Below are 10,586 nucleotides of genomic sequence, written 5' to 3' on the forward strand. Positions count from 1 at the left end.
TATATATTGTGATGTCACGAGAGGCTGTGTCCTGGAGGGACGTTCATCCCCTGAGATGGCTGCAAACCCCGACAGCTGGCTCCATCTGCTTTGTATGGTCGGGAACTCCAACCCTCTATGGCCAATCTTCCCACGCAGCTGAAACCAATCAGGAGCTGATGAGCTGAAGGTTTGTTGAAGGGAAGAGACACGGTCTCCAAGCTGGGCTCTCTGGAGGACAAGAGTGCTGGGCTACCTCCACTTCAGGAGGAATATAAGGATTTGGAGATACTTACCTTTGGGGAAATACTCACCTTTGGATATATGCACCTGTGGAAATCACGTGTAGGACATTTGGAAGGACGTTTTTTGCCTAGGTTGGCCACTAGCTGCAAGTGGAATACAGTAAGACTGGGGAAAAAGTTATTTGAGCGAGTAAGAGTCTATGATTTTGGATGTGGAAGAGACATCCCTGAACTGTTAACCCTTAAAGAGCCACAAGAGAACAGAATTTTGTTATATTTTCGTTGTATTTCCCAAGAGCTATAATAAAATCCTGTTTTTGTTTGAACCTTTGTCTCCTTGCACTACTTGAGCAATCCCGCTGAAAGCTGTGTAACCTCTCGTGACATCACAGATGGTGGAGAATACGGGCACGCTAAGCGTTAAGTGCATGTCAGAGAGGATACCGAAGGATTGATCACCCAGTTTTCGTTGGCCGTAGGCTCCCCGCGACTGAAATGGAGACATATTGAAAGCCCCTTGTTGCTTGGCCAGCAAGCCCAGATGCAAGCAAACGTGGTATCTTGGAGGAGCAAAAGAAAGCCAACCTTCTGAAGGCAGAGGAATTGCAGTTGCAGAGACAGAGGTTGTCCAAAATACCCGCAATGAAAGGCAAGTGACTTTAGTATCTAAGATGGGAGCTACCGATGACATTGAGGCATACCTGCATGTATGAGGCCACGGGCCACTAGGAAGTTCCGGGCCCAAGCAACAGTGGGTTGGTCTGTTAGCCCCCCCTTTCTAACTTGGGGAATCCTGAATGCTGGTCGGGACCTGGGCCCTGACCAGGTTACTGACTATGATCCCTGAAGTCTGAGATCCTCAGCAGATATGGACTCACAAAGTTTGGTATTTCCCAGCGCTTCACAGCTGGACCTTCCAACCAGACCAACCTCCTCGGGCGCAGATGCATGAACTTGCCCGGATCGCAGAAATGGCTGATCCGCCAAGAGAGAATACAGCAGCGGCGGTGGTGGAGGCCGTTGTGGTGGATCGTTACCTCGCGCCTGCCTTATGAGGCAAAACGGTTCATCAGTCAATCAGGCCCTGACCACCGGCTGATCTGACCGTGGAAGCTGTGGAAAAGTACCAGGCCACAGCGGAGATGCTGAATGCTTCCAGAGGGCACCCCAGGAGTGCGGCCCCACCACAAATGGGAAGAACCCCGTCCAAAGGACCCCAGGGTCTCGAACCCAGCCACGTCAGGACTTATCCCGGCTCAGGGGAGCCAGAAACCAGGCGGGTCAAGAAGAGTACACCAGGAGGGGGAAACTCGACAGTGTTAGCGGTGTGGGGAGATGGGACATATCCTCCTGGCAGTTGGGAAACCAGCTTTCGATGAACCTATGCCCACTGCGGAGTCCTCATCAGCACCCACACACCGTTTGCCTCGCTCTTGGGAGTCGTAGATGGCGGCCCAGATCGACCCCCCACCTGCCCGGTAACTGTGAATCACCATGATGTGGAGGCCTTACTGGATTCTGGTAGCCGGGCCACCTGGTGCGTAAGGATTTGGTGGGCCTAACGTGTCTGACCTCCGGGAAAGTCCTCCCAGTTTCCTGTGTCCATGGGGACACCAGAGTACCCCATTACTGAACTTACAATGACCAGCACACGGGGAACAATACACCACGACGGCCGGGGGTGGTTGATTCCCTCCCCGTCCTATCCTAATTGGACGGAGACTGCCCAGCCTTTTACCCACTCTCTGGAGAGAGTCTCAGGGAGAGGATAACCCGAGGTACCTCGGAAACGGAGAGGCAAGACTCTCATCCTGGGAAGGCTCCGGTGCAATCCTCGAGTTACTCACTCCCGCCGGCTCTGATAGGATGGCAGGTGCCCAGACGACACAGAGACGAGCTACAGAATCTGGACAAAGAACTGTCTGGTCTGGAAGGGGACGAGGTATTGTTTGTTAAAGCAACAGTTAGACATGAAGACAGAAGAGTTAGATATCCTCCAGGCTAAACTCCAACAGAGCTCTTTCCATAAGCAACAGGGAGGAGCTGGAGAGGCTGCGCTGGAATTATCGAGGAGTGTGAGGAGACCCTGCGAGTAGTTAGGAGGTCCAGAAGAAGGCAGAGGAGAAGTACAAGGTGTTGGAGAACAAGATGAAGAATGCGGAGGCAGAGAGAGAGAAGGAACTGAAAGCTGCTCAACAGAAGCTAAACTCTAAAAACCAAGGGCTGATTCATTCAGTAGAAACTCAAGGAGAGACAACCGGAGGCTGATCCCTTGGTCCTAGAGGTGGAGGAGTTGAAGAGAAAGAGCAGGCTGGCAAGCACCACGGCAATGCCGGACGCCCTCTCCCGGCGTGATGCCTTCTTACTGCCTTACCCCGACGAGGGACGTCCGTCCGCGAGGAGGGATGTGGGATGTCACGAAGAGGCTGTGTCCTGGAGGGACGTTACATCCCCCTGAGATGGCTGCAAACCCAGACAGCTATGACTCCATCCTGGTAATGTTCGGGAACTCCAACTTCCTCTGTGGCAATCTTCCCACGCAGCTGAAACCAATCAGGAGCTGATGAGCTGAAGGTTTGTTGAAGGGAAGAGACCACGGTCTCCAAGCTGGGCTCTCTGGAGGACAAGAGTGCTGCACGTCCACTTCCAGGAGGAATATAAGGATTTGGAGATACTTACCTTTTGGGGAAGAGTACTCACCTTTGGATATATGCACCTGCTTGGAATACGTGTGGGACATTTGGAAGTTGCTGGGTTGGCCACTAGCTGCAACGTGGAATACAGTAAGACTGGGGAAAAGTTATTTGAGCGAGTGAGAGTTATGATTTTGGATGTGGAAGAGACATCCTAGCTGTTAACCTTAAAGAGCCACAAGAGAACAGAATTTTGTTATATTTTCGTTAATTTCCCAAGAGCTATAATAAAATCCTTGTTTTGTTTGAACCTTGTCTCCTTGAAACTACTTGAGCAATCCCGCTGAAAGCTGTGTGGCCTCTCGTGACATCACAGATGTATATACAGTGGGGAGAACAAGTATTTGATACACTGCCGATTTTGCAGGTTTTCCTACTTAAGGAAGCATGTAGAGGTCTGTAACTTTTATCATAGGTACACTTCAACTGTGAGAGACGGAATCTAAAACAAAAATCCAGAAAATCACATTGTATGATTTTTAAGTAATTAATTTGCATTTTATTGCATGACATAAGTATTTGATCACCTACCAACCAAGTAAGAATTCCGGTTCTCACAGACCTGTGTTTTCTAAGTCTCTGTTCTCCACTCATTACCTGTATTAACTGCACCTGTTTGAACTCGTTACCTGTAGTAAAAGACACCTGTCCACACACTAAATCAAACAGACTCCAACCTCTCACAATGGCCAAGACCAGAGAGCTGTGGGACATCAGGGATAAGAATTGTAGACCTGCACCAAGGCTGGGATGGGCTACAGGACAATAGGCAAGCAGCTTGCGTGAGAAGAAAACAACTGTTGGCAATTTATTAGAAAAAATGGAAGGTTCAAGATGACGGTCAATCACCCTCGGTCGGGGCTCCATGCAAGATCTCACCTCGTGGGCATCAATGATCATGAGGAAGGTGAGGGATCAGCCCAGAACTACACAGCAGGACCTGGATCAATGACTTCAAGAGAGCTGGGACAACAGTCTCGAGAAACCATTAGTAACACACTACACAGTCATGGGATTAAAATCCTGCACGCTCGCAAAGTCCCCCCTGCTCAGGCGCGGTGTCCAAAGCCTGTCTGAAGTTTGCATGACCATCTGGATGACTTCCAGAGGGGAGGAATAGAAGGTCATGGTCTGATGAGACAAAAATAGGCTTTTGGTCTGAACTCCAACTCTCGCCGTATTTGGAAAGGAAGAAGAAAGATGAGTACAACCCCAAGAACACCACCCAACCGTGAGCATGGAGGTAAAGCATCTTCTTTGGGGATGCTTTTTCTGCAAGGAAGACTTCATGCCATATTGAGGGAGGATAGATGATGTGCATTGAAGATGGGTCGTGGGTGGGTCTTCCAGCATGACAAGCCACCCGAAACACACAGCCAGGGCAACTAATGAGTGGCTCCGTAAGCATCTCAAGGTCCTGGAGTGGCCTAGCCAGTCTCAGACCTGAATCCAATAGAAAATCTTTTGGAGGGGAGCTGAATGTCCGTATTGCCCAGTGCGATCAGCCCCGAAACCTGAGATCTGGAGAAGGTTCTGTATGGAGGAGTGGGCCAAAATACCTGCTGCAGTGTGTGCCAAACCTGGTCAAGACCTCACAGGAAACGTATGATCTCTGTAATTGCAAACAAAGGTTTCTGTATCCAAATATTAAGTTCTGCTTCTCTGATGTATCAAATACTTATGTCATGCAATAAAATGCAATGGATTACTTAAAATCATACAATTTGATTTTCTGGATTCGTCTCTCACAGTTGAAGTGTTCCTATGATAAAAATTACAGACCTCTACATTGCTTTGTAAGTAGGAAAAAACCTGCAAATCGAAAACAGTGTATTAAATACTTGTTCTCCCACTGTATGTATCAGTGTGACGACCTGCATGGTCTCTTTGTCTCACCTTTGTTATGTGATCTCTCACCTGTCACAGGGAGACACCAGGTAGACAGAGGAGGATCTCTTGTTTGTGACAATTCGTAAGAACATAACACTGTGTATTGTCTGACGTGTACCTTTATAAAGTGTCCTGTAAGTGTGTTACTAGTCCCTATCAGTGTGTTACTGTTGTGTAAATGTCCTGTACTATGTATTGTATTTCTACCTGGTCTGGTCAGCAACATGGTGCTGCCGTTGGTCTTCTGCAGGGTGAGGCTCTCTTTCCCTCCTGCTGATTGTCTTTAGGGAGGGTGTCTTGTGGCCATTGGTCAGATGAGTGTCTATGTGTTAGCTAGAGAGGGCACTTTCGTTTCTGCAAGGACACGCGGGATGGTTGTGGACATGCCTCTCACCACGGCCCCCTGTACATCAGCTCCCCTCATACGCCCTGCGGAAGTCCGGTTCAGCTGGGTACAGGGATGGGGTTGACAAGCGGAGTTAAGTGGCCCAGCCACAGCACCACAGAGTGGGCAGTGTAGGGGTTAGTCTCTGCTCCATGCCCATGCAGGCAAAGAAGGTGTAATAGGGGAACCAGCAGATAATGAAGGCCCCCAGAACTGCTGCTAGAGTCACTGTAGCCTTGATGCCCGACTGTGGCCGCCGCTGATGCTGTGGGGCGATGAAGGAGTGGCAGCTCGGATACGCCGTACCTGAATGGATGGATAAAGACAGGGTTAAAGAGAAAGAGGGTCCAGCAGATGACGACTGAATGGATGAGCAATAAATTGAGTGTAACTATAATAGCTACTACTAATTATTCCAGTACTACTATTGCTGCTCCAGCCATTACTATTATCACTACTATCACTGGTAAATTATACTATCACTGGTAATGATACTACCGTACAACAAATAAATATAGTGAATAAATTACTAACCTGTTTGCGTGTCTATCTGAAAGACGCGGTGGTACATCCGCACATGACCAGTAGCGGGAGGTAGAAGGTGCCAAAGGCATCTAGGAGCACGTAGTTGTTATGCCACTCAAAAGACGGCGGTGCGTCCCTCCTCCACCTCATCCCAAATGCCCCAGTCCAGGTTCTGCACCCTCGAAGTCAGCCGTGTTCCAGCCCAGGTGGATGGGGAGGAAGGACATGGCCAGGGAAGTGATCCAGATAGTGGTGATGGCCAGGGCTACTCGGGAGGGGTGACCCTGCGGGGTAGCAGAGTGGGGCTGAGATGGCCAGTACGGTCACACTGAGTGGCGCGGCAGGGTCAGGATGGAGGCCGTAGAGCATCACATCCAGAGACACATAGACGTTACATGAGGTGCCTCCCAGGGGCCAGTGTCCCTCCGCAACTCCAGGGTGGCAGAGAGGGGCAACACCAGCAGGCCCAGCAACAGATCCGTCACTGTTAGCGACACAATAAAGCAGTTAGCAATGCAGCGGCAGACGGCGCTGAGCCTCACAGCCAAACACACCAGCACATTCCGCTTTCGATAGTCAGTACGATGAAGGACACCAGAAACAGGCCAACTGAGTACGGTGGAGATCATGGTGTCCCTCTCACTGCACTAGGTCACAAGGTCCAGCCCTGCCTCCCACATCAGTCCTATTGCTTCTGTCAGCTTATCTGCTCCTCTGCAGGCAGGACTACAGACAGGGCTAATGCACTAGAATCCAGCCTCTTCTTAACAAGGCTTTGTTGAAGGTTGGTATAATGACAGCTGGTCCTGTCAATTCAGCTGTCAGTATCATCAGATGATGGCTTCTGGTAAGCATTGCAGGGGGATGCTGTATTGCAGCCATCTCTTTTTCACAATTTCGCAGAAGATGTCCTCTTTGAAGCTGCCCTGGTAGAACAAAAAAACGAAACAACGGCCATTGGGCTATGCTATAATGGGCTCCCCCGATGATGATATTTCAACATAATAAGTGCATGATGTTAGGTAGTAGGAGGTCAAAGGCTGTGTTGGATAACATAACATTTCTTTGCATTGACCCATGTGAAAAGTATCTCATTATCGCAAATATATAATATAATTTTAATTCATTTTTATGAAACTTCACATATCTCTTAGACTAGGAAACTGAACCAATGGTGTCTCTACAGTACATGTTTGAAATATCATCAAAAGATCGCTCTTACTTTATTTAATATTTGTTTTCTTTCATGATGGTAATTCCATTGCACATCATGTGAAGGAGAAAATGTTAATGAATGTACTTGCTTCTGAGTGGTCAGTGTGGTGTTGTTTGTTCTGGAAGGTCACCAGAACATTCCACCAGTGTTGAGACTTCAGCTAAGCATCAAGCTATCTGCAGGCCTTTTGAGTACCCAGCTTGGAGCTAGTATACAGGGTCAAAGCTGACCTTAAGGCTTCGCTCAAAAATGCATTTAAAATCAATCTAACATTAAATATTAGGGAATGACCACCAGACAAAGCACTGTATTATAAACCATGTTGAGTAATCCTTAGTACTTATTTGGAGGCCACATCACATTTGGGCTCTACAATTAGCCTGGACTTGGCCAAGGTACTGCAAATGTCAGACTATTGAAATGTCCATGTTCTTGTGGGATTATAGTTTCTAATTCGGCTGAATGGAGACAGTCTCTTGTTTTACAACCAGTGTTGACAGTTCTGTTGTTCCCATTAGCTGCCCTCCCTCTACACCTCCCTAACTTACGAAGTGATGTACTGTAGCTAGTGTTCCCACTGCAGAAACATGAAACCTGGCTTGCACAGTGCTGATTGATCCAATACAATCATTAGGATGGATGACACTGGCATGGGGAGCTACGAGAGCTCCCAGTTGATGCGATCATACTGTGCTATCTGAACTCCAATCAGATATACGAGGCGCTAGGCAGGTAACGTCCACAGCAGGCAGCTGAGCCCAGCCAGCACAGGCCAAACATCCCAGTACTTTTCCCTCACAAGATCAGGAATTGACCATAGTCTGAATATAGGAAAGATTGACTGTACTTTAGAGAAACTGGATCAGAATATACAGTAAATCAGGAGTGAGCCATGAAAGATATCAGTAGACCTTCATTGAGAACCGATTATGGTCACTTCATACCTAGTAATGGTGAAGCGGGCCTGGGCAAATGCCTCAGCAACAGTAGCACTACACAGCAATGAGACCTGATGAAGAGGAGGGAGCTATGTGAACAGGGTATGCAAAGGATCTGTAAACATATCTATCCTGCAACTCAATCACCAGCCAGGAAATGCAGTCCCCATGCATAACTGCAGCAACGAGATATGCACTGTGGGGCCGGCCGTATTACCGTTTTTTCTTTATCGCATACAACATTTTTGGAACAATGTTGTTGATTTTTTTCAAAAAAGAGTCACAAGACATAGACTGCAAAACAGTAAATGGCGTTTTGAAAACATAAATACATTCATCAAAACTATATTAATCCGTTAAAATTGCAAATACATTCATCAAATGAACATGACTACCTGCAGAAAGATTAACGCAATCATACTTATCTCTTGAGTCCAAGCAGGCAAAACAGAAAGTTAGTTTGTCTTTTGAAAAATCCAAGTAGATCAATAGATTTTCTTTGCAGTCACTAAATCATGATGATCAGAATTGGAAGTAGAACTATCCAAAGGTGCAGAATTATGGGCAATTACTCTCCTGCATATTTACTGCACTCTGCATATTTCACCAAACAATTTCATTAACATAAAATCAAAAATTATTCCCTGTCACCCCGCCTCCTCCGCTTTACTCACTGGCTTCCAGTTGATACTGTATCTACTACAAAACCATGGTGCCTTTTCTCCGCCTACGGACTGTGAGGAACGGCACGCAAACTCTACCATTCAGGCTAGATCAGTCCTTACACCCAAACGAGGGCACTCGTTCATCCTCACCTCTGGCCTGCTAGTCCCCCTACCTCTACGAAAGCACAGTTCCCGCTCAGCCTAGTCAAAGCTATTCGCTGCTCTGGCACCCCAATGGTGGAACAAGCTCCCCCAATGACGCCAGGACAGCGGAGTCATTGACCTTCCGAGACACTTGAAACCCTACATCTTCAAGGAATACCTGGAATAGTATAACACCCCACCATACATTTTTTATAAAATAAATAAAATAAATAAAATAAATAAAAATAAATAAAATAAATAAATAAAATAAATAAAATAAATAAAATAAACAAAATAAACAAAATAAACAATATTTTAAAAACATTGGGTGGTTGTCCCACTGGCTATCCTTAGTATCCTAAGTTGAATGCATAGAATTTGTAAGTCGCTCTGGATAAGAGCGTCTGGTAAATGACTTAAATGTAAATGTAAAAATTATAAATACATAAAAATAAGAATGAAATAAGCACATTTTGTGCAGTATTTATCTCATCAATATCATCACAATCCAAATCCATGTATTCAATCACCTAGGGCTGGTTTGCTCACAGCTTTGTAGACGTTCCATTGGTGCACAGAACACTATCCACAATAGAAATAAGGAAAAGATGAATACATGGAGGAACAAGAACTGATATGAAATGTATAGGCCTCGAAATCCACACCATAGCAAAAGATAAAAAATGGAAGGTCACAATGTTGGAGACACACACACAGTGCATGCATGCACACGCACACTCAACAGACACACAGAAACATGCAGAACACAAAGTATACCGATGCACAGTAAATGTCTGTAACCTAAATGTACTTCCACACTTTCTAAAACATGAGAGGTCTAGACCGTTCATAACATTTTCTTGAAATTGGGCCATTCTGTTTTCTTTCTTGCATAATATCCTCCCGTAGGAGTTTGTGTAAGGAGTTTGACTTGCAGTTCCACATGAAAATATATTACAGTTTACTATAGAAGAATGTAGTAAACTGTAATATACCTGTAGAATACAGCCATGAGTGGTAAATACTACAGCATCCTACAGTCCGGAAAAACACTCACAGTTTAACAATAGTAATACTACAGTATTTACATTTACATATACCCTGCCCATTCCCCTCACATATCCCAATTTGTACCACCTACAAATGAGAAACCTGCTTACCAAGTATTGACCATATATTGTCTTCCTACAGGTCATAGAAAAGAGCAGAAGCACTATTCGTTCAGACCCCAGTCATACCTACCTACCTACCTGCCTACTAACTACGGTGGCTACCTGCTATGAGTTGATGGAAAATTTGCTATTTTAGTATTTGTCCAGTAAGTTTCCTCAAGGTGAAAGCCCCCACTTCTATGTAAAAGATAAAACAAAACACTATAGTAAATACTACAGTACAATATCCGGAAAAATACTACAGTATAATACAGCCCGCAAAACACTACAGTAACTACAATATATACTACAGTTTTTTAACTACAGCAACACTATAGGAAAAAATACATTATACCACAGTCTGCAAAAAATTACAGTCCCAAAAACACTACAAACGCTTTTTTAACTATAAGTATTTTTAAATGGGCATGGTTATCAAAAATCTATTTCAGTGGAAAGGCAAACACTTTCTATACAAATTCTTTCAGATGACAAAAACAGTCCTCTAGTTCTACTTGGCATTAACATCCGCAGAATGTAAGGAACATTGACATTTACAGGCTTCGACCCAAAAGACTTGTTCACTGATAGGGGCAATTATTTCTTAACCTTTGATGTCCGCGTACCCGCAGAAATATAATTAGCACAATAAAATGAAATCCCCAAAAATCTGTCAGTTTAAGCTTTCACAATATCTGTTTTTTTGCATTGGATGCGTCTCAAATCACCTCATCTCGCCTTAATCGTAACACTTC

General features: G+C 45.6%; 1 pseudogene; it reads right to left on the reverse strand.

Annotated features, from left to right (window-relative positions):
• Positions 1 to 5,251: 5,251 nt before the first annotated feature.
• Positions 5,252 to 6,346, reverse strand: LOC121578978 (annotated as a pseudogene).
• Between the last annotated feature and the right edge of the window lie 4,240 nt (positions 6,347 to 10,586).

The sequence above is a fragment of the Coregonus clupeaformis genome, unplaced genomic scaffold, assembly GCF_020615455.1.
Source record: "Coregonus clupeaformis isolate EN_2021a unplaced genomic scaffold, ASM2061545v1 scaf6521, whole genome shotgun sequence".
Classification (NCBI taxonomy): domain Eukaryota; kingdom Metazoa; phylum Chordata; class Actinopteri; order Salmoniformes; family Salmonidae; genus Coregonus; species Coregonus clupeaformis.